Genomic DNA, 22,169 nt, shown 5'->3' with positions numbered 1-22,169 from the left:
CCACCCTTGGCTACATGCACGCAGTCTACCTGCTGACGAGCAGACATTCCTACACCCTCCCGCCATCCGGGTTACCGTGTCATGTGTTGGTGTCTTCTGTGGCCTGTGACTTGACATTGTCCAGCTGGGTGCATGGGGCATGGTGGCGGCAGTGGCATGTGCGTGTTCATGGAGTGTGGTTGAGTCATGCGATAGCTTGGGGTGGTTGCGTGCCTGTTAGTGATTTTGGTTGTGGATGACATTCCCCCCATGTGAGGTGCGTTGTTTGTGTACTCACCCGGGTCTCGGAGTCCTCCTAATCCTTCGACTGCCTCAACCGGCTGTATGGCCATCACCCTCTCCTCCCAGGGCTGGTAGTGTACGGGTCTGCGGGAGGGCCCTCCTCCAGTGGCGTTGGCCTGGTTGTGTTCCTCCAGCATCTTGGCTCGGACCCTCCTCCGCAGATCGTACCACCTGGCTTGGCATTCATGCCTGGTCCTTCTGGTGTCCGCAACAGCATTCACAGCATCGACGATGGTCTGCAACATGGCTGTTTTTGATGCCATGCTGGTCTGTCTGACCAATGTTCCAAAGAGCTGTGGCTCGACTCTGAGGATTTCATCGACAAGGACCTCCAACTCTCGGTTACTGAACTTTGGATTCTTGTTAGTGGGCATGGTGAGGGGTGTGGGTGTGGATGGTGGGGGGGGGTGTGGATGGTTGTGGGTGTGTGGGTGTGGTTGTGCAGGTGTGTGTGTGTGTGAATGTGATGAGGGGGTGTTTGTGAAGGTGGTTGTGTGAAGGTGTGCAAGTGTAAGGTGTGGTGCAGCTTGTAGTATGGTGCTGTAGGTTGTCTGTGGGGTCTGGCAGCAGTGAGTCTGTTGCAAAGTCTCATGGTTTGTGTGTGTGGGCCCTTTTTATTGGTCCATTGGTGGGTGTGGCTGTTTTGAAGTTTGGGTGGGTGTGTTATAAGGAGTGGTGTTGTTTTGGGCCTCTGTTTGTTTTTGGCAGTTGCAGGTCAGTGAATGTGTTTTTTTAGTGTTTGTTGGACATGTTTTGTGGCTTTGTGCCATTCGAATGGTGTATTCTTGTGTTGTTTTGGTTTGTCCTGGTTGTGTACGTGCGTTTTAGCGTGTGTACGGTGTGTACATGGGCCATTTGGTTGTACGGTGCTGTCCTTGTGTGTGGCTTGGTACGACTCGTACATGCGGTTGTGATGTTGGGGCCTTGGGTGCGCTCTGTACTTAGGAGGTTGTGGTGGGGGTGCGACTCTGACGTACACAGGTGTACATACAGGGGGGTAGGACACGTACAGGGGTGGGGGTATGACTCGAACGTACAGGGGTGTACATACAGGGGGGTAGGACACGTACAGGGGTGGGGGTAGGACTCGAACGTACAGGGGTGTACATACACGGGGGTACGACACGTACAGGGGTGGGGGTAGGACTCGAATGTACAGGGGTGTACATACACGGGGCTACGACACGTACAGGGGTGGGGGTAGGACTCGAACGTACAGGGGTGTACATACACGGGGGTACGACACGTACAGGGGTGGGGGTAGGACTCGAATGTACAGGGGTATACATACAGGGGGGTACGACACGTACAGGGGTGGGGGTACGACTCGAACGTACAGGGGTGTACATACACGGTGGTATGACACGTACAGGGGTGGGGGTACGACTCGAACGTACAGGGGTGTACATACAGGGGGTAGGACACGTACAGGGGTGAGGGTACGACTTGTACGTACAGGGGTGTACATACACGAGGGTACGACACGTACAGGGGTGGGGGTAGGACTCGAACGTACAGGGGTGTAGATACACGGGGGTAGGACACGTACAGGGGTGGGGGTACGACTCGAACGTACAGGGGTGTACATACACGGTGGTACGACACGTACAGGGGTGGGGGTACGACTTGAACGTACAGGGGTGTACATACAGGGGGGTAGGACACGTACAGGGGTGGGGGTACGACTCGAACGTACAGGGGTGTACATACACGGTGGTACGACACGTACAGGGGTGGGGGTAGGACTCGAACATACAGGGGTGTACATACAGGGGGTAGGACACGTACAGGGGTGGGGGTAGGACTCGAATGTACAGGGGTGTACATACAGTGGGGTAGGACACGTACAGGGGTGGGGGTAGGACTCGAACGTAAAGGGGTGTACATACAGGGGCGTAGGACACGTACAGGGGTGGGGGTATGACTCGAACGTACAGGGGTGTACATACACGGTGGTACGACACATACAGGGGTGGGGGTAGGACTCGAACGTACAGGGGTGTACATACAGGGGGGTAGGACACGTAGAGGGGTGGGGGTACGACTCGACATACAGGGGTGTACATACACAGTGGTACGACACGTACAGGGGTGGGGGTACAACTCGAACGTACAGGGTTGTACATACACAGTGGTACGACACGTACAGGGGGGGTACGACTCGAACGTACAGGGGTGTACATACAGGGGGGTAGGACACGTACAGGGGTGGGGGTACGACTCGAACGTACAGGGGTGTACATACACGGTGGTACGACACGTACAGGGGTGGGGGTAGGACTCGAACGTACAGGGGTGTACATACAGGGGGGTAGGACACGTACAGGGGTGGGGGTAGGACTCGAACGTACAGGGGTGTACATACACGGGTGGGGGTTCGACACGTACACAGGTGTACATACAGGGGTGTATACATTAACGGGGAGTACGACTCGAACGTATGGGTGCTGGGGGGAGTGTTGGGCGCGTATGCGGGCACATGTCTCCATGGTTGCAATGGGAGTTCGGTGCGGACGGTGTTTTTACCATACGGTTGTGAGATCGGACGCACGGGTTGGATCGTGATTCCTCGGTCGGACTTCACTTTTCACATTTGTACGGTAAATCGTCCGAGGACGTGTCGGACACATTTTCCGACCCGAGGACGTGTGGGGAAATATTCCGAATGCGGTTCGTATGGACTTTTTACCATGCGAATCGTGATTGCCAGTTTGTACGGCACTTGTACGATTCGTACGGTAAAAAGACCGGATACGAGTCGTACGGGGAATTTTTTTACCGGATCGTAATTGGCACCATAGTCATTTGCATTCATGACTACTGACATCATCGCGACCTCTGGTGTTGCTGTGAATAAAGAATATGCATTTTTGAAGTAGTTTATTCGACAAATGAATACAAAGTGGAAAGTGAAATTTGTGTCTTACTAAACAGCTACACTGAAAAGTTATCTAAAATATGTCTATATATCTGTTTTACACTTTCTCCAAAACATGCGGTATTCACAGTGTGTGTTTGATTGTAAAAATCAAAAATATCTTGAAATAAGATGATTAATGTACTTTTTAAATAAATAGATGACAAATACAACAATAAGTGATGCACCATGCAGAAGTAATGTTCAATATCTAATTATAGAAAACAAATACAGGGACGTTATAGATAGGAAATAGAATTTAAAAATCCTTAAACATTCACAGAAAAAAACAATGATTACAGGGATGTTATCATTTGGAAATAGAATTTTAAAAACCTTAGAAATTCTCAGAAAAAAACCAAAGGTTGCAAGGATGTTATAGTTAGTCTCAGGTTTCACTCGTACAAAACCAGAGAAACTCAGCCGTTATAGGTAACTAAGCTAACTATAACTCACAACCCCGCAATGCAATGCTTATGATCTCACATATTACATGACTCATGACATGGTATCAGGAGCCAGTAATGCTGGTGGGAGAGATGCAATGGGTAATGATGGAGGTGTTGTTGGAGCAGACCGATGGTGGAAAAGTATTGATTGGGAGTCCCTATATGAGTACGTGTTTTTGCATGAGATTTTTGGGAAATCATAAAGCTAGTATGTCTGCTAAAGCTCTCTTTAGGCCAGATTTAAAAATTTAAGAAAGTTCTTCAGGCAGGGCTGTTTCCACTCCACCCTTAGGAGATGTTGCTTCCAGCACCAGTATGTCTAGCTAGTTTCGTTAATAGTTTTGCATTTGTCCAGCGGCAAGAAATCTCTGACAGGGTTAAAGTAGCACTTTACAAAACCAAACCAAACAAAACTGTGCCCAAGAGATTCTGGAATTAAACATGCAAGACAACATAATTGTCACACTAGGTAGAGGCAACTGTGGTACAGCTATATATACCAACAAACACATGCCAAGATCCAACAAGATAACAGTTACATCCTGCAATGTAATCTGAGCATTTCAAATATGTACCAAATTACGTGCACACATGCTGATCAGGTCTCAATAATACTGTTTACTTTCACAATCTTATGTATATTATTTGTCTCAGGAAAAAAAACATACCTACCATGGGTAGAAGTTTAAGATGTTTGTGCATGTCCCTTGAATGAAAAGCCCTCCATGTTGTGCACACAGCCTCAAATCCTCTAAAGCAAGTGCTGTAGCATATAGTGCATTGTAAATATTGTAGGTGATTCTAAAGTCAGACATGCTGTCAATTGGAAGGCTGTTCAGTTTCTCATTACCTGTGCACATCTTGGTTAAATTGTCCTTGATCTTTAGGAAGTTTTCTTGGTTTAACCACTGGCAACCAAAAGTTTCTTCCCAGAACTTTCTGATAAAAGGATCTTGTGTAGAGGATGATGGATGAATGTCAATAAAATACTCTTGAAAGTTCATCATTTCTCCAATGCGGATTGCAAACCCAATTGTACCAACTAGGATTTCTGAGTATTGCTTGATGGAAAGGAAAGAAGATGTTGACCAGGCTTCACTGGCAATCCAAATCTTTCCAGTCATATTTTGCCTCACCATCTCATCCAGTAGAGGAACCAACTCAGCACTAGAACAAAAGACAACAATGGCCTTGGCTATTGAATTTTTCATCACTTGGACGATATGGATGGCATTCTTATCTGCTTGGTTTTGTATGAAAGTCTCACTGAAGGCCACACAAGCACCAGCTTTGATTAGCTCGTGTTGTACTATTTGACTGCCATGTTGTCCATAATCATTATTTGAAGCCAGAATACCAACCCAGGTCCACCCCATGTGGATCACTAACTGGGCCAGTCCGAGGGATTGAAATTCATCACTGGGGATGGTGCGGAAAAAGGAAGGAAACTGGTTCCGGTCACTCAGAATTGGACTTGTTGAAAAGTAACTAATCTTTTGTAAAAAAAAAATACAAACATTTTAAAAGTGTGCAGATTAATTTGTAAATATTATCAAAAGCTGAGCACTATTATTTGAAGTTGAAAAGGATCCTGCTATCAAAAGAAAGCAAATCCATAACTGAGGCAGGATGTAACACACTGTTTTACAGAATGTGTGTCTGCTATTGGAAGTGTACCCTTAGGGCACACAACAGGGAGTTAAACAGTTCAACGTGGCATAGGTATGCCACTCTTGAGACACACAGAGAATAGCTTGCTACAGAAAAGAGAGTCAAAGTACACCACACATAGGTGACTAATGCTGAGCTGGAAGAGAGAAGTACATTGCCCGGAAAACAGAAAAAGGAGTAATCACAACACTATTATTAAGAATAGACAGCCATTCTAAAGAGCATAGAAACTTCATATGACAGGTCTGTGGAAACCACAGAACTGCAGAGTCCCAGGAAATGCATTACTGAAAATCTATTACCATGATAATGTAATCAGAAAATAAATGAAATAATGGTATGGCAAGATTAATTAAAAGCATTGCAAAGCATAAATAAATAAAAAAACACAAGCAACCACAAGTCAATTAATCAGATGAATATACAATAAGGCCAAATCATACTGTAACCAATTAGTAGCTGCCAATATAGTACGTTCAGCATACCCTGATAATGTACACAAAATGGTTAAAAAAGATAAAAGAGGGCAACATGATCGATAAAATTCATTAGAGGATCTGGTTGCTAGATGGTAAAAGAAGAAATTATTATTATTCATTTCTTTGTAAACTCATTATTGGATTTTTTTGTAGACTATTGAAAAGATGATAAAATGTGCTACAATACAATTAATTCCAGAGAGGACTTTAAAATGACATCTAATAAAGATACCTTTGAAAGTCTCTTTTCACTGTCGAAGATAACATTGATCATGATTATTCATTTTTTGATGGCAAATTTCATTAATTTGAGGAGGCAGGATTTTATCTTGCTGGATTCACCCTCAAGACAAACCTCCCTGCAGATAAGCAAGTTCTGATAGACAGACATCTGAAGATATGTTTCAGCCAGTTTTTCCAAGCAATTGAAAGATTAGGGCAAATACAGATGATGTGAATATTGACGCAGACACCGCCCCACATAAGTATCACGAAAGGTCTGAGTCTTGTCCCAGTCTGCCATACCAGAATGCTTTAAAGGAAATAATCTCAAAATGATATCTCATCAGAGTTATTATCCATTTGAGTTGCCAAGGCTGCTTTATATAATAAGGGCCCCTGTGGGATTATAGAGAAATAAAGTGTGCTTAGCTTGCCCTAGAAATGTACAGATGCCATGCCCTGGCTGCAGACTAATAACAGTGGGTATGCAGCCTTTGAGTAGAGATAGGGCACAGCCTATTCAAGTGTAAGTGGGGCTTGGCCCAGCCCCTCCCTCCCAGCTTAGAAATTGCCAACTTTCTAAAAGTGACATTTTCAGATTTGTAAGTTAAAACCCAACTTCACCATAAGTTTTGATTTTGAATTGTGATTCCAGAGACACCAAACATGAAGTTGGTACTTGCTCCCATTTAGAAATTACACTTATAAAATGTAATAAGGTGATTGCAATGTTATCCTATGAGAGAGGTAGGCCTTGCAGTAGTGTTTTTACTATTGTCGGGTTTGAAAATCCCATTCCCGCAATGCATTTGTTTCATGCTATCTTAGGTTAGCAGTGTGTGGCTAAATGTACGCCATTTGTATTCATGTTGTGCAACCCACTGAGTTATCCCCGTAAAGTGCAATGCTTTAGTTAGCAAGTGTGACTCCATTTTGTATTTTGTAATTGCCATTAAGCTGCTTAGGCTGTGTCTGAACTAGGCCTCATCATTTGTAATACTTGCCTCAGCAGAACGCTGTATTTCGTTATTATTTTCTCTTCTTTTCAAGGCTGTTTGCCGACTTACTAATGAATAGGCAATTCTCACTTCGCATACCTATCTGAGTGTGCAGTTTCTGCTCCCACTTTAGGAGATGCTGAGACTCAGCACGACGACCTCAACTTTCAGACAACATGAACCCATCTGGCAGGTGGTAGCCCATCTCCCTGTGCCTTCTTTGTTAATGTCCGGCTCAGGCTGGTAAATTTCCATTGTGGGTGTGGTTGGAGGCTTCTTCAGAAGAATTATTCCTCACTGTTGACTGTTGGGAGCTCAGTCCCTCAGCAGACATCTTAGGGTGCAGGTCCTCTGCAGAGTATTGTTAATAAATGTTTTGCTTGTATTTTCTACTGTCTGACCAACTCTTCATTCTTGGGAAGGCATAGCAGGGGGTTGTAAGTAACCCAGGTGGCCCCTAAGGGCCACTTCCTTCCCTACCAGGGCATGTAAAACGTAAAAGTAAAGTTCCCACTTTTTATTTTTGCTGTACCCTTCCATAGGGCTCTCATGGGCCTTCCTTAGGAATAACTCATATGTATTAAAAAGGGAAGATTTGGTGAAAGGTTAATTTTTCCAAATAAAAATGGCAGTTTAAAGCTTCACATATCGGCTCTGCAGTTTCAGGCTTGAGACATGATTAAAGTTTTACTTAAGTGGGCGGCACAATCAGTGCTACAGGCCCACTAGTAGCATTCATTTTACAGGCCCTGGGCCCTTGTAGTGCCACTTTACTAGAGACTTGCAAATAAATTACAGATGCCAATTGGGTAGAAGCCAATGTTACCATGTTTTAGGGAAGGAGCACAAGTACTTTAGCCTTGTTAGCAGTGACAAAGTGTGCAGAGTCCAAAGTCAGCAAAAACAGGATGTCTGAAGGCAAAAAGTTGGGGGAAAACCATACCAAGTATACCAGGTCTAAAACAGGCTTTAGGAGAAAGGTAGGTTTAGGCATCACCACCAGATCTGGTTCTGCATATGGGGATGTGTGTGCAAGTAGCAATCTGGCTAAGCAGAGATGTCTAGGTTGTTGCGTTTTATGCGTTTGTTGAGGTGTATGTTTTAAAAGGATTTACATGTGTGCATACATAGTTTGAAGATTGCTCATTTGTGGATTGGGAGCCAATGAAGATTTTTAATGTGCATGGTGATGTGAGTGTGGTGTGGCAGGTTGAGGACGAGCCTGGTCACTGAGTTTTGTATGATCTGGATTCTTCTGTTCAGTTAAGCATTGATTTTAGCATGAAATGTGTTGCCGTAGTCTAGATTGTAGGTGATGGGGCTTTGGTGACAGTTCTGCAAGCATTGGTGAAAAGCCATTTGAAGAGTTTCGAGTATCTCTAAAGTCAGGAAGCATGAAATTAAGTCTATGTTCTCCGGCTGGTCATGGTGAGATGGGTGTCAAATATTATTCTGAGCTTCTTTGCGTAGGTTGCTGGGAATTGTGTGGAACTGAGTTCAGCAGAGCAACAGGTTGAGTCTTAGAGCGAGATATCTTTGGAGATGTTTAGTACTTCCATTTTGTCTGTGTTGAGTTTGAGGCTGTTGGTTTTCATCCATCTGTCAACTTCCAACATGCAGGCAGAGAAATTGATCCATGTGTTTGGCATCTTGTCACAGAGTGATTATGTGCTGGGTGTTGTCAGTATAGGGTATGAGGTTGATTCCATGGGCACGCATGATGCTGGCGAGTAGGATCGCCATCCGTTGCAAGACCTATCTAGATGATTCAACCCCAATAATGGAGCATCTCAACTTCCAACAAGACGGAAGTCCTGATCTTTGGGAACAACACCTTGACATTGAAAGACACATGGTGGCCTGCTAAGCTCAGCCCATTCTCTGCCCCAACAGACCACACCTGGAAACTCAGCATCATCTTGGACAGCAAGCTATCTATGAAGAAACAGGTGAACACAGTCTCATCTGCCTGCTTCCACAACCTACGCATGCACTGCAAGATCTTCAGGTGGTTCCCAGTCAATCCAAGAAGAAACATCATGCAGGTTTTCATCACCAGCAGGCTGGGCTATGGGAACACACTCTAGGTAGGAATCACTGCACGCCTCCTGAAGAGACTATAGACAGTACAAAAAATAGCTGCAAGATTCATCCTCGAACCCCCACAGAAAGACCCACATCACACCCAACCTCAAGAAGCTATGCTGGCTTCCTAGCTAGAAGAGATGCCAGTTCAAGATGTTGTCTCATGCATACAAAGCCTTGCACAACGAAGGAGGGGCATACATCAACAAATGCATGACTTTCTACCAACCAACCAGACACCTACGATCCATCTCCCTCTTCCTTGCAGACACCGATAAAATTGGTCAAAGCAACAGCAGAGGACACTGCTTCTCACACTTGGCTGCCAAAGCTTGGAAAGACCTGCACCTCAGAACTGCCTCATCAATCTGGGAATTCAGGAAAGTACTCAAGACCTTGCTGTTCGATTGAACCAACGACCATGAAGCACTAAACAACCACAGTGCCTCAAGACCCTCAAGGGTGATTTGCCGTACTTTATAAATCCTTGATTGATTGATTGATCACAAACAGTGGAGCTGAGTGACAGTGTTTGAAGTGAATGGGGCTTTATTGTGTGTTTCTAGGTATCCAGGTAGGTGTTTGTGATCCGTGAGTCACTCAGGATCAGGGTGAGGGTTCTGCTGATGGGGTCCAGTCTTTTGATGAAGATTTGGTGAGGGAGGTATCTCAGGGGGTAAACAACCTTTACAATGCAGTCATTACAAGGCACAACCTTTACTATGCAGTCATTACAATGTAACATCCTCAACATCGCATGTAATTATAACGCAGCCATTACATCGCATGTCACTACAACGCATGTCATCACAACGCATGTCACTGCAATGCATGCCATTACAACGCATTATAAGATAAGTAATGGGGAATAGTTTACTCCTACACTATCCAACACTTACCCTACTGTTGCACTCACTGGATTGGGAATAGTAATTTTTACCCCTACACTATCCAACACTTAGCCTACTGTTGCACTCACTGGAGTGGGAATAGTAATTTTTACCTCTACACTATCCAACATTTACCCTACTGTTGCCCTAAAAGTAATATGTGTTGTAATGGTATGCGTTATAATGGTATGCATTGTAATGGAATGCGTTGTAAATGTAGTTTCGAAAAATGCATTGTGATGGCATGCGATGTAAAATCATGCGTTGTAATGGATGATGCGATGTAAAAACTGTGTTGTAAAGGCATGCATTGTAAATCTTTGCGTTGTAATGTCATACATTCATCTGAGGGTGCTCCAGAGTGTATGGACTGCATAATCATTTGCAATAGCTTGAGTGGTAATGGTGGGCCAGGTGGTCAGGGTAGTCCACTGGGTGTAGGTAAAGATGGACAGGAGGGCTGCAGAGGGTCCTGTTGAGGATCAACTTATTTGCAGATGCTGTTGATCTTGTTGCTGGGTGCAAAGGAGCTTTCTGTTGAAGAGGTGAAGTTTTTTTCCATGGCAAAACTTTTCTTGGCACTGTTGAGGCTGCTCTCGATGTGGTCAGTGAGTCAGGAGCATTTGGTGGGTCTGACTTGCGGTCGGTAGAGTTTGAGGGCATATTTCTAGGTGATCTTGTTGTCATTCTAACTTTATCTCCATCTGCATTCAAGTTTCTTGCAGTGCCATTTGATGAACATGAGCTTTTCCATGTACCAGCCTGTTTGACATCTGGTTCTCTTGGTTTTGAGAGGAGCCAGGTTCTCTGTGGAGGCATTGACCCAGGTGTTGAAGTTGGAGATGGATTCGGGAAGTTTTTATTGCATTGAGTCTGGTGGTATGGCAGTTTGTAAGACCAGGGTGCTTCTGCGGTCTTGTTCAAGCCCTGACTTGAACATTTGGTGTTGGTATTTCTGCTCTAGTTTGTGATGAGAATGTGGAAGTTGATGAGGGTGTGATCAGACCAGGTGATTGGTTTGGGCTTTTCCACTGTGATGTTGCTGATGCTAGTGATGATGGGATCCAGTAGATGTCTGGTGGCATGTGCAGGTCCTTCCACTCACTGGGAGAGTCTGACAAGTCCTAGAGGAGGTGGGTCGTGTTGGGTTTTGTGAGTTTCACCAGGTGGTTGTTGAGGTCCCCGAGGGGGCTGAAAGAGCTGGAGTCGAGGATCAAGGGAGCAATGAAGTCCGCGATGGTGCTGCTGAAGTCGCCACGTGGTCTGGGAAGCTGGTAGATGAGGGTGCCACCCAGGGTGCAGTTGCCAATAATGAGGAGCTTGAAGGTCCAGTGTTCTGTGTTTCTGTTTGTAGCTTCCAAGGTGTTAGAGCATTATATTGATACTTTGAAGATTCAGCCTCTGGGTCTGTATGTCCCTTCCTGTCTTGGTATCTTATATCTGGAAAGGAAGGAGATTGCTGTGGTGATGCTTAGGAATAGGAAGGGAATCAGCCAGGTTTCAGTCAGGAAGAGCATCTCTGGTGAGAGTTTATGTAGCAGATCCTAAATTTCAGTGGCATGTTTAGTGAGGGAGCGAGTGTTGAGCAGTTTGCGGTGTAGAGGGGGTTCAGAGTGTGTGTTTATTGTGTTAGGTGCGTGAGGTGAGTAGAGGGAATAATGTGGGAGCAGGCAGGTACATTTGGAAAAGCAGGTGGTACTGCAGAACACACCTTCAGAGTTTATCATCGCACAGCATCAACACTGGGAGATGCAACCGATGTTCAGGGCATGGATGGTCATGGTGGACTAGTGTCAGGGGGAGGTGAGTGGGAAGATGACCAGGGGTCATGGTGCTGGGTTTAGGTGGAGCGTGGACATACGATTAAATAACTTTCATGAGCAGAAGAAATCATCCAGTCAACTATAAACCTATTACTGCCCATATAAAAGCTCTTTCTAAAGGCCTGTCAAAATCCTATTTGTCCTTCTCTCAAGATGTGAAGTGTGATCTATTAGCTTGAGGTCTTCCACTTTATGAAGTAAATAGAGTCAAAAGTTCACAGACTTAAAAAATAAAGTTTGTGATTTTTTTAAAGGTGCCCAGCTACCAAAGATTAAAGAATTTAAAGAGATGCAATTGCTGTGCCTCTTTCTGATAGCAGGACATATTCATGAGGGTGAAAAGGGGCTGTGACTAAACTGTCACTGCTTGGCGGTGGTTCTATATCAGTGTCTTAGCAAGATCATCTTTCCCTCCTGTGTGGACTCCAACCCATAGAATTCCCTTTCAATAATAAAAGTACCACTTCAGCTGCACGTCAAACAGTTCTGGAAGGAAAGCCTAAAATAATGTCAAAGCAATTTCCTCAGCTGACACTTTCTTTGTAGACCTCTTTCCATTTTCTCAATATCTTACCAACCCCATATTTCCCTTGCCATTCCTCCCTCTTCCCACCTTGCTATTTCTCAAAACCTCTTCTCACCTCTACTCCCCTCTCTCTTTCCACCCTAACCCTTGACTCATCCTTCTAGATCAGCTTGATGGCCCACCAGCCAAACCTTGATCACATACACTGCTGCCATATCAGCCAGAGCAAGCACTGGAACAGTCAACATGTTTATTGTCAACCTTTACCTTACTCGGTAATCCTATTAATTCATGCAAAGCCTTTAGCTGCTACCACTTCAGCCCAAGCCATTACCAATCTTGCACATATCTCAACAACCACACCGTCTGCTTCCATACCTGCAAAAGAAAACAATCTACAGAAATCACCTAAACCTTTACCACCCAGGACACCAGATCCTTGGATCCTGCACCCCCAGGCGCCTATTCTTTGCTGGTTCTTCATCATAAGTCATCATCAATGTTACATAGCCCTCCATGTCGACCCTGTCTTCTGCCGTAATAGCCTAAGCAATAACCAGAGCTATCATCAGAGTGATCAGCTGATGGATTTTCACCCAAGACATGAGATTCTTCAAACCAGGCAGTGAATTTTCCTAACATCTGCTTCCTTTCTCGCAAATGCAAGCATGTCTACATACTTCTATTTGACTACAGTCTTCACTACAGAATCTTTGCTAGGAAAATATGCTTTACTATTTCTAATATGCAAGATGATCTCTCAGGTCTATCTAACCCTTTTAAGAAATTGAAGAAGAAGTGAAATTATAATTATAATTATAATATTAATTGATCATCCATTAAGGTTCTCTCCATCTCCATCTTTCTAATATATCAACCCCACCCACACAAAACAGCCTTTCTAGATGTATTTGTGGGCACAAGTCTTGCTACTATAACAAGTTTATTCAACTTGGGAGATCTCAACATCTAGTTTGACATTTCCAAACTGTATCTGAGATCAGCCCACCCTACTAGCATTGAGGCCAGTTGAGTGTGTGGGCCGAGTGACCACCAACTAGTCACTGGGCCCACACACTCAACTGTGCATATTAAGGATGCAATTTTTGTCTCAAAAGAATTTATCACAGTTCCCAAAAAGTTGTTGTCTCCTGTAATGACTACTACATTACTAATTTAACATGCTGCCTCTAACAGAAACTTGTGGCAGCCTCAGAAGATCTTCTATTTTCGTTAGACCAGGGGATGAGCACAGTCCTTCTCTTATAAGAGTTGAGTGCTGCATTTGACAATGTGGCACTTAAAATTGAGGTTCTACTTATGAACCATCTACACATAAGAAATATAACAATTTCATGGTGTCAAACATTCCTTCATGACCAACAGCAGAGAGTACATCATCCTCCCTTCTGATCTCCCTTCAAACCTCTGGTATGGGGTTCCTCAAGATCCTTCCCTCAGTCCTACACATTTCAACCTTGATATCGCGCCTTTAATGAACAGTTTTGGTCAAATATTTTAGGTTTACAATCCTGTCCTACACAGCTGACACTCAGCTCATTATTTCTTTTAATGGTGATTGGGTGCCTCTGCTAAACACAATTCATAAATATCTGAGGTTGCAAAGTGGATAAAACATAAGCCCTTGAAACTGAACAGTGGCAAGACTAAGGATCTCATTTTGGAGGCCAACTCTCTTTCTGGACCTCAAACTTGTGGTTCTCTGAACCCCTCTTACTGCTCTCTTTCCTCCGCAGCAGGATGCAACTTGGGAATGGTTTTCCTGATCATTTTATCACCATAAAACAAAGATGGCAGCAACATGCCTTTGACGAATACAGGCCCCAGCTAGGCCCGCAAAGCACAAGGGTTCGCTCTCCTGTAACGGAATCTATAAGGAAGTTGGCACGGAAACTGCAAAGTACAAAAACAACGTTTATTAACCCTTAAGGGTGGTCCTACAATCCACACAACACTCTTCAGTATTGCATGGAGTAGCACACAGAACATTCGTACACAGTCCCCTTTTATACACAACAGAGGGGCTCATAGTGGGTGGATACAACGTAAGGCCGAAGAACATTACCATTTATGGTCATTCTCGATACAGAATCAATACATGGGCGGAGCCAACACACTCCTTGAGCCCGCGAAACACATGGTCAAGCAAGGCTAATTATAACAGATGTGGTCAAGTCTGGGCATGCGCCAGATGGACAAGAGGGAGCTATTTATAAACTGTTGCTAGGCAGATTACAAGAGCAACTAACACAGAGGTCGGACTCTCCTCGTGGTGAACACATGGCAGCATGTCAATACAAAATGGAGTCCGGACTTCGGTCAACATAACGAAGAAAACATGATCTAAAGGGAAAGCATTAATGTTTTCAGTAAATGCTTAATCACATTCTGCCTTAATTTACAACAGACGACCCTTTCAGCATTTACTGAAGACATCCGGTTTCCAAGAATAATCATCATATATGTCAATTATCATCATTCCCTTAACCTCTTTAGCTAGACCCTTCTGGCGAGCAACATCGGCAATAGCTTTCTTATCTGGAATGCAGAATGAAATGCATACGGAACAGCACAATGGTCCACATTGAATACACATACAGAAAAGGAACAGAACTGCTAAAATAATGCAGAGACCAGTTAAGACCTTCCATCCCCAGGCAGTAACCAACGCCCAAAACCATCCAGAAAAGGACCAAGTGCCGTTTTCTGTGTGGATTTCAGCTGCTATTTTATGCAGCTTGTTAATGGCGTTATAAACGGATGGCGTATGATCAGGGATCAACACACAGCAGCTACTCCCAATAATTTTACAGGCTCCACCTCGATCAGCTAGCATTACATCTAATACCATACGATTCTGCAATGCAACAATCCTAGTTATTTGTAATTCTTCCGTAAGATTCCCAAGAGCGGCAGCAGTCTGATTTGTCACAGCTTCTACCACTCTTGTCAATCTTCGGATCTTCCTACTGTTCAAAGCAGCTCCAACAAAGAAAAACAGTCCTAAGTTAAAATCAATATACTGTTGCAAGCTGGTATCGGTTTGATCCACATCATCAATTGATAGAGTACGTTTATATCTATTTACAGTCACATTATTCAAAAGTTTCAAGTCCTTATGATATGACGCGGGTGCTAGGAATACAGGAGGTAATAGGAATGATACATAGCATACCCCAGACCACCCAGCCGGCAAACGGTAATAACCTTTATTTCCACATACAAAGTAGGTATTATGGGATGCTAGGAAAGTACTATTATTTAACCCGTCGATGTTCAATACGGTTATACAATCACTGACACCAACAGGGATGAAACCCACACTCTGGACACACAGGTCCGCTTGGGCTTGAGCCACTTGGATCACAAATTTGTCCTTCCCCGCAGTGTCTCTGGTGTTCGTGAAGATATAGGGAATGGATTCATTGTCCGGTCGGTACTCTTCCCATTCCCAAATTGTCCCATTTGCTTGTGGATATCCATTTTTGTCCTGATGACATTCTTTATTGAGTCTGAAAAGCAATCGTCCCACTGTCGGTTTCCGAGTGGCAAAAAGCAAAGTGTACCATGCTCTACAAGAGCCATTATGAGAGAAAGGAAGTGGTATGAATGGCGTACCTCCTTTCTTCTGATGGGCTGGCATCATCCCACATATCCAACAGTTCGTAGCGTTCGTAGCAACGTGGGTGTGATGCAGCATCTGAATGAAAGTGTTATTCAAATAAGATTGTCGATGCTTCAACTCTTGATATGGCAATGTATAAAAGTAGTGCTCCGCAGGCACTGGAGTCGTCAACACAAGTGTCTTTCGAGCAGGAGTTGCCTCCTCCACAAACCATGTGGTTATACCAACGATAGCTACTGTTAGCATGAACCCCAACGCACAAAGGATTTTCTTCTTCTCCATGTCAAAAGAAACAATACCCTGATATCTTCCTGAAACTAAAAAGTCTGTCAGAACTCTTCCCCTTGGGCAGCGGTTGATTTCTTCACCAGCGGGCCAAGACGGGTGTCGCTACACTAATGCAGGGCTGCTCCCCCCCCCCTTGCCTCATCGGCTCTCCGTTTCACTAACCCAAGGGCCGTTCTGACAGTATGTCCCGGTACTGGAAACCTTACTTCCTTGGTCGAAGATGATATCGCCTTCCTCCAGAAGTCGTGTGGTCCGGAAAGAGCTCCTCAGTGTCGTTTGGCTTCGCAGCACGGCCTGTCTCTGCTGCTAGGATTTCTCGTTGATCGGTCAGCACGGCAGACTCCACCAATCCGGGCGGTACCTTTCGACAGTGTAAGGAATGGATCCAATTCTTCCTGTTCGAGACTCGCACTGCCGTCCTTGTTGCAAGGAGAACTTGCTCAGGTCCGACCCATCTCGGCTCCAAACTGTTCGTTCTGTCGAAGACCTTCACCATGACATGATCCCCAGGCCGGAGACCATGTCCTTCGCCGGTGGACCGATCAGGGAGCGCTTCTCGGACCTGTTGATGAATAGAAACCAAGTTATCCGTTAACTGTGCCAGATAATCGCTCATCATTACACAAGGTACATCATACACAGCCTTAGGCCTTGGTGGACCCCAAATGTTCATTGGGCGTCCGAATACTATTTCGTATGGCGTAAGGCCGGTTCGAGAATGTGGCACTGACCTAATTGACAATAACGCCAGTGGCAGGGCGTCTGGCCAAGTCAAAGACGTTGAAGCTTGGATTTTGGCGATCTTAAGCTTCAGTGTACCGTTATATTTCTCGACTAGTCCTGCAGACTGGGGGTGGAATACGGCGTGGAACTTCTGGGTGATGCCTAGGCCCTTCAAGACATATTTTATAACATCCGCTACAAAGTGAGGGCCATTATCACTCCACAGAAGTCTACAGACGCCGTATCGAGGGAAAAACTCTTTTAGCAGTAGCTTCGCCGTGGTCATTGCAGTATTGTCTTTCGTAGGGTACGCCTTAACCCATTTGCTGAAAGCGCAAACCACTACTAGAACATACTTCAAATTGTTACAGCGCTCAAGCTGGATGTAGTCCATCTGCAGAACCTCAAAGGGTGCAGTGGGCGTCGCAAATCCTCCTGCTGGAGTTCGAGTGCCTTTCCCTGGGTTATACCTCAGGCAGATCATACAGGTCTGCACCACCCTCTTTGCCGTGCTAGCAATCTCTGGATGCTCCCAGACTTGGGTAAGCAATTTCACAATTGCGGAAGCTCCAACATGTGCTAGCCCATGTGCCATCTGAACCATAGGTTGTACAAAAGCCGTGGGTAATTTCCATCTATCCATCTGCTTATTTCTCCAGCAACCCTCATCATCCAATTCTCCCTCGCTAGCCCATTTCTCCCGCTCTTTATCAGAAGCGGTCCTTTGCATTTCTCGCACTTCCTCCTTCGCATCACGCCATCTTTCCACCTGTGACTTTACTACATACATGGCAGTAGCGCCGGGCTGCATCGCAGTCTCCCGTGCTACCCGGTCTGCTAACGCATTCCCTTCTCCAACTTTATCAACTACTTTCCTATGGGCGCTACACTTAACGATAGAAATTTTCTTCGGGTATGTCAATGCGGTTAAGAGATTGTGGACTAACTCCCCATGCATTATCTGTACCCCATGTGACGTTAAGAACCCTCTCTCCTTCCAGAGTAGGCCGAAATCGTGCGCTACTCCGAAGGCATAGCGGCTATCTGTGTAAACATTCACACACAATCCTGCTCACATGCTCGTGTTAAGGCTATCAGTTCCGCCGCTTGAGCTGATTTCTGTGGTATGCGTGCTGTCTCCACTATCGTGTGTAATGTGGTAATTGCATACGCTGCTGAAGTCGTACCATCTGGTAGCTTCAGGCATGATCCGTCTACCCACAACTCTCCATCTACATCTGAAAAGGGCGTATCCTGGAGATCAATACGACCCTTTGTTTGTTCCTCAGTCACAAGAATACAATCATGCGCTTTCTGCGCCTCAGGCTGGGTCTCGGGGTATGGCAACAATGTGGCCGGGTTTAATGTCACGCACCTTTTCAACGTAATATGAGGAGCCAAAAGCGTCAGCTCATATCCCGTTAAACGGGCACTGGTCAAATGCTGCGTCTTTATTTGATTAAGCAGGGCATCCACAGCATGGGGAACTAACACCAACAATTTATGGGACAACACAATTCCTTCACTTTGGCGTATTGACACAGCTGTCGCCGCTACCGAGCGAAAACACCCTGGTAATGCTCGGGCGACAGGATCAAGCACAGCCGAAAAGTATGCACAAGGGCGCTGCTTGTCGCCGTGCATCTGTACTAAGACTGACAATGCACATCCATCTTTCTCATGCACATACAACGAAAAGGGTTTTGTATAATCAGGGGTCCCTAACACTGGTGCTGAACAAAGGGCCTGTTGCAGTTGCTGAAAAGCAGCATCACACTCATCTGACCAAGGGATTGGGATAGGCGTGTCTTTTGTCAAAAGAGCTAGTAATGGCTTAGCTATGTGTGAAAACCCCAATATCCACTGTCTACAAAAAGAAACAAGGCCCAAAAATGCACGCACATCCTTCTGCGTGGATGGTCTCGGTGTGTCCAAAATTACTTGGATACGATCTGATGTGAGTGCACGTCCCTCCTTAGACAAAAGGTGACCCAAATAAGTCACCTTTGGTCTACAGAATTGCAATTTCTTCCTAGACACTTTATGATTGTGGGACGCTAAAAAGGAAAGGAGGGATAACGTGCTCTTTTCACACAACTCCAGGGTGTCAGCCGCCAACAAGATGTCGTCGACATATTGAATGAGGGCGACCCCCTCGAGTAAAACAAAGGAATCCAACTGTCGTTTCAAAGCCTGACTGTAAATACTAGGGCTTTCTGTATAGCCTTGGGGAATTCTACAAAAACGATAAGATCTATTGCTTAATGTGAACCCAAAAAGAAATCGGCTATCAGGGTGAATGGGAATGGAAAAGAAGGCATTTTTCAAATCAATCACTGAAAACATGGTCGCCGTAGGCGGGACCAAGGTAAGCAACGTCGTGATATCAGAAACCACCGGGTACTGAGGTATCACGATCTTGTTTACCTCCCTCAAATCAATTATGAACCGATAGACCTTTGCATCCGTGTCCTTTTTCAAAATTGGGAGAATCGGACTGTTACAGATATTATAGGGAACTTCTTCCACTACCCCTACTGCTATCAAGTCTTGCACAATCTGTATGAGAGCCTCCTCGCCCTCCTGGGAAATACGATACTGCGGGAGGCGTGGTAGCACCGCCCCCTCCTGGACACTAATGTGGACCGGAGGAATCACCATTTGGCCCACATCTGTGTCCGAAGTCGCCCATAAAGCTCGGGGGAGGGTAGCCAACAACGCATCCTCTGATATCGTACACATCCGCTCAGACCGGGGGTAGTTGTCATTCAAGATCACCCTCACACCCTCAGGGGAGCAGCGGATTGTAGCCCTAAAGTACTTTAACATATCAAGGCCCATAATGTTATCCGGTGTATACGGAGCAAGCAGAAACGGACAGGGCGCAGAAAAACAATCAACTTTAAATGCAAGGGGCTGTGAAAGAGGGCTTCGGGAGAGTGTACCGTCAAACCCTACCGATGTAACTATTGAGCCGGATGGGGGAGCCCCCGGAACCAAGTACCTAGACAATGCACTACGTGTCGCTCCTGTATCCACTAGGAACTGATCAGTAGAACCTAAAACCTCAGCCGATACATAAGGACCCTTCTGATCGACCGGCACCTCAACTGATTCGGACCCCCATCCAACGCATTCCTATGCATGCTGAGAATCATGATATCCCGATTGATCGATGTCCGATACATGATACTGGTGCTGGCGATCAAAAACATTTGAGTCATCTCGGTGCCGCCCGGCAGTATCGAAACGGACATTATCGTTAGAATTCCCTCTAAAGTTCGAGAAGCCCCCTCTACCTCTCGGGCCACCCGGAGTGTGCCCCTGGCGCGAAGCACGCAACGCTGGGCAATCCCTGGCCCAATGGCCCAACTGCTTGCAGTACGCACACTGGTTCCTATTCAAATCAGATCGGCCCGAAGGGGGACCATAAGATCCGCCCCTCCCTCTATTATTATTACCTCGTCGGGGCGGGCCATATACTTGTGCTAACATCACCTTGGTTTTGAGATCTTTCGATTTCTTCTCCTCCTGGCCCTTCGCCTCGTGCTCCTGACGCTCATAATACTGAGCGATAGTCAGAAGGGCCGTCGGTGTCGCGGAGGACCAAGAACTTTCACTCGCTTTTAACCGGGCCGCAACTGCCGGTAGCAGATTAGCCACATATTTGTCCGCGAAAAGGTGGCGGCCCGTGTCATCAGTAAGCGACTGGCCACTAAAATCATGAAACGTCTCCTCAAAGCGCGTAAAGAAGTCCGCAACTGACTCGTCAACTTTCTGTTTACATGCAGCTAACATATTCCAGTCAATCTTTTTAGGGGGGATAATCGTCTTCAACTTAGCCACAATAGCCGCAGGGAGATCTAAAATATTCTGGGGTGGTTTCTGTGCGGGCTTCCGTTCCCTATCCTCATCCTCAAGGTCGGACCACCGGGCCTTAAAGGCAACCGCATCATCTACCTTTCGGACAGAGCGCCACGTATCCGGCGGTAGGATAAGGCCAAAGAACAGGTCTATATCCGCTAAAGTCATAATACAAGAATTCAAGGCCCCCTCGACTTCTTCATAAAAGGCCGCTGGATTCTTGCGGGGGTCAGGCAACGCATTCTTTAGTGCCATAACATCGGCCCTATGCCATGGAGTGTAAACCCAATTATATACGAAATATCCCCTTGCATCGGCAGAGTTAATATCCGAGCTAGTCCCTGCTCCCTTAGGAGGAACATACAAAGGCGCCGCCTCTCGCATTGGTTTAGCATGCACTATGTCATCCTTATCTGACTGGGAGGTAGATGGGTAGCCCCCTGCTGCAGACGAATCCGACTGCTTCTCCTCCTCCGTTTGTTGGCGTGCTTTCTCTCTAAGGGCCAGCACCTCGTCCCATAAAGCGAACAGCCGCCGAGCCGCCTCAGGAGCCTTAAGGGGGGAAAAAACACCATTACGTAATGCTCCGGCATCCGAAGACACTTCGTCAGGCTCAAGGACACTAGAATATTTTCGGAAAGCAGCAATTACTTCATCTGCGAAATGAGACAGAAAATACACCCTCTCTCTATCTTGCCACGACCCCCAAGTATGGAACAACTCCTCCTTAGACATCTTGCCCTTAAGTGCACGGAGGGAAAGTTTCCGAAGCTCAGCCATATGCTCGGCCGATAACATGGACCGTGTGTCTACCTTACCCGGAGCCAGGCCAGAATCTTGCGGCCGCGGAGCGGATGCGCCAACATAAGGGGGCGGAGAGCGATCTAGTAAATAAAAATCATCATCAGGATTATTAAGGACAGGATAAAGTGGCTGACGAACAACATATTGACCCGAGACCTGTAGCCTACGCTCTTTCTCTTGTCTGTCCGTTTGCTCTTTGTCCTCCCGACGCTTCGCTTCCTGCGCTCGCACATGATCATTCTTCCGTTGCTCTTTATCAAACAGCGCTTTCTCACGTTTCTCTCGCTCACGCACTTCCTTCACCCATAATCGCACACACTCAAACATATCCTGACGAGCACGTCGCTTACACATACACTGTTCCACATACTCAATCTTACGTATATCAAACGATCCATACAAAGGCCATCGCAACTCAGGATCCTTCCTCGTGTATTTCCTCCATAGCGTGCTGTACATTATGGAAGAAAGACCATGCTTCACATACATATCCCTATTAGGA

This window comes from Triturus cristatus, chromosome 12 (assembly GCF_964204655.1).
Source record: "Triturus cristatus chromosome 12, aTriCri1.1, whole genome shotgun sequence".
Classification (NCBI taxonomy): domain Eukaryota; kingdom Metazoa; phylum Chordata; class Amphibia; order Caudata; family Salamandridae; genus Triturus; species Triturus cristatus.
Note: the sequence above shows the minus strand (reverse complement) of the source record.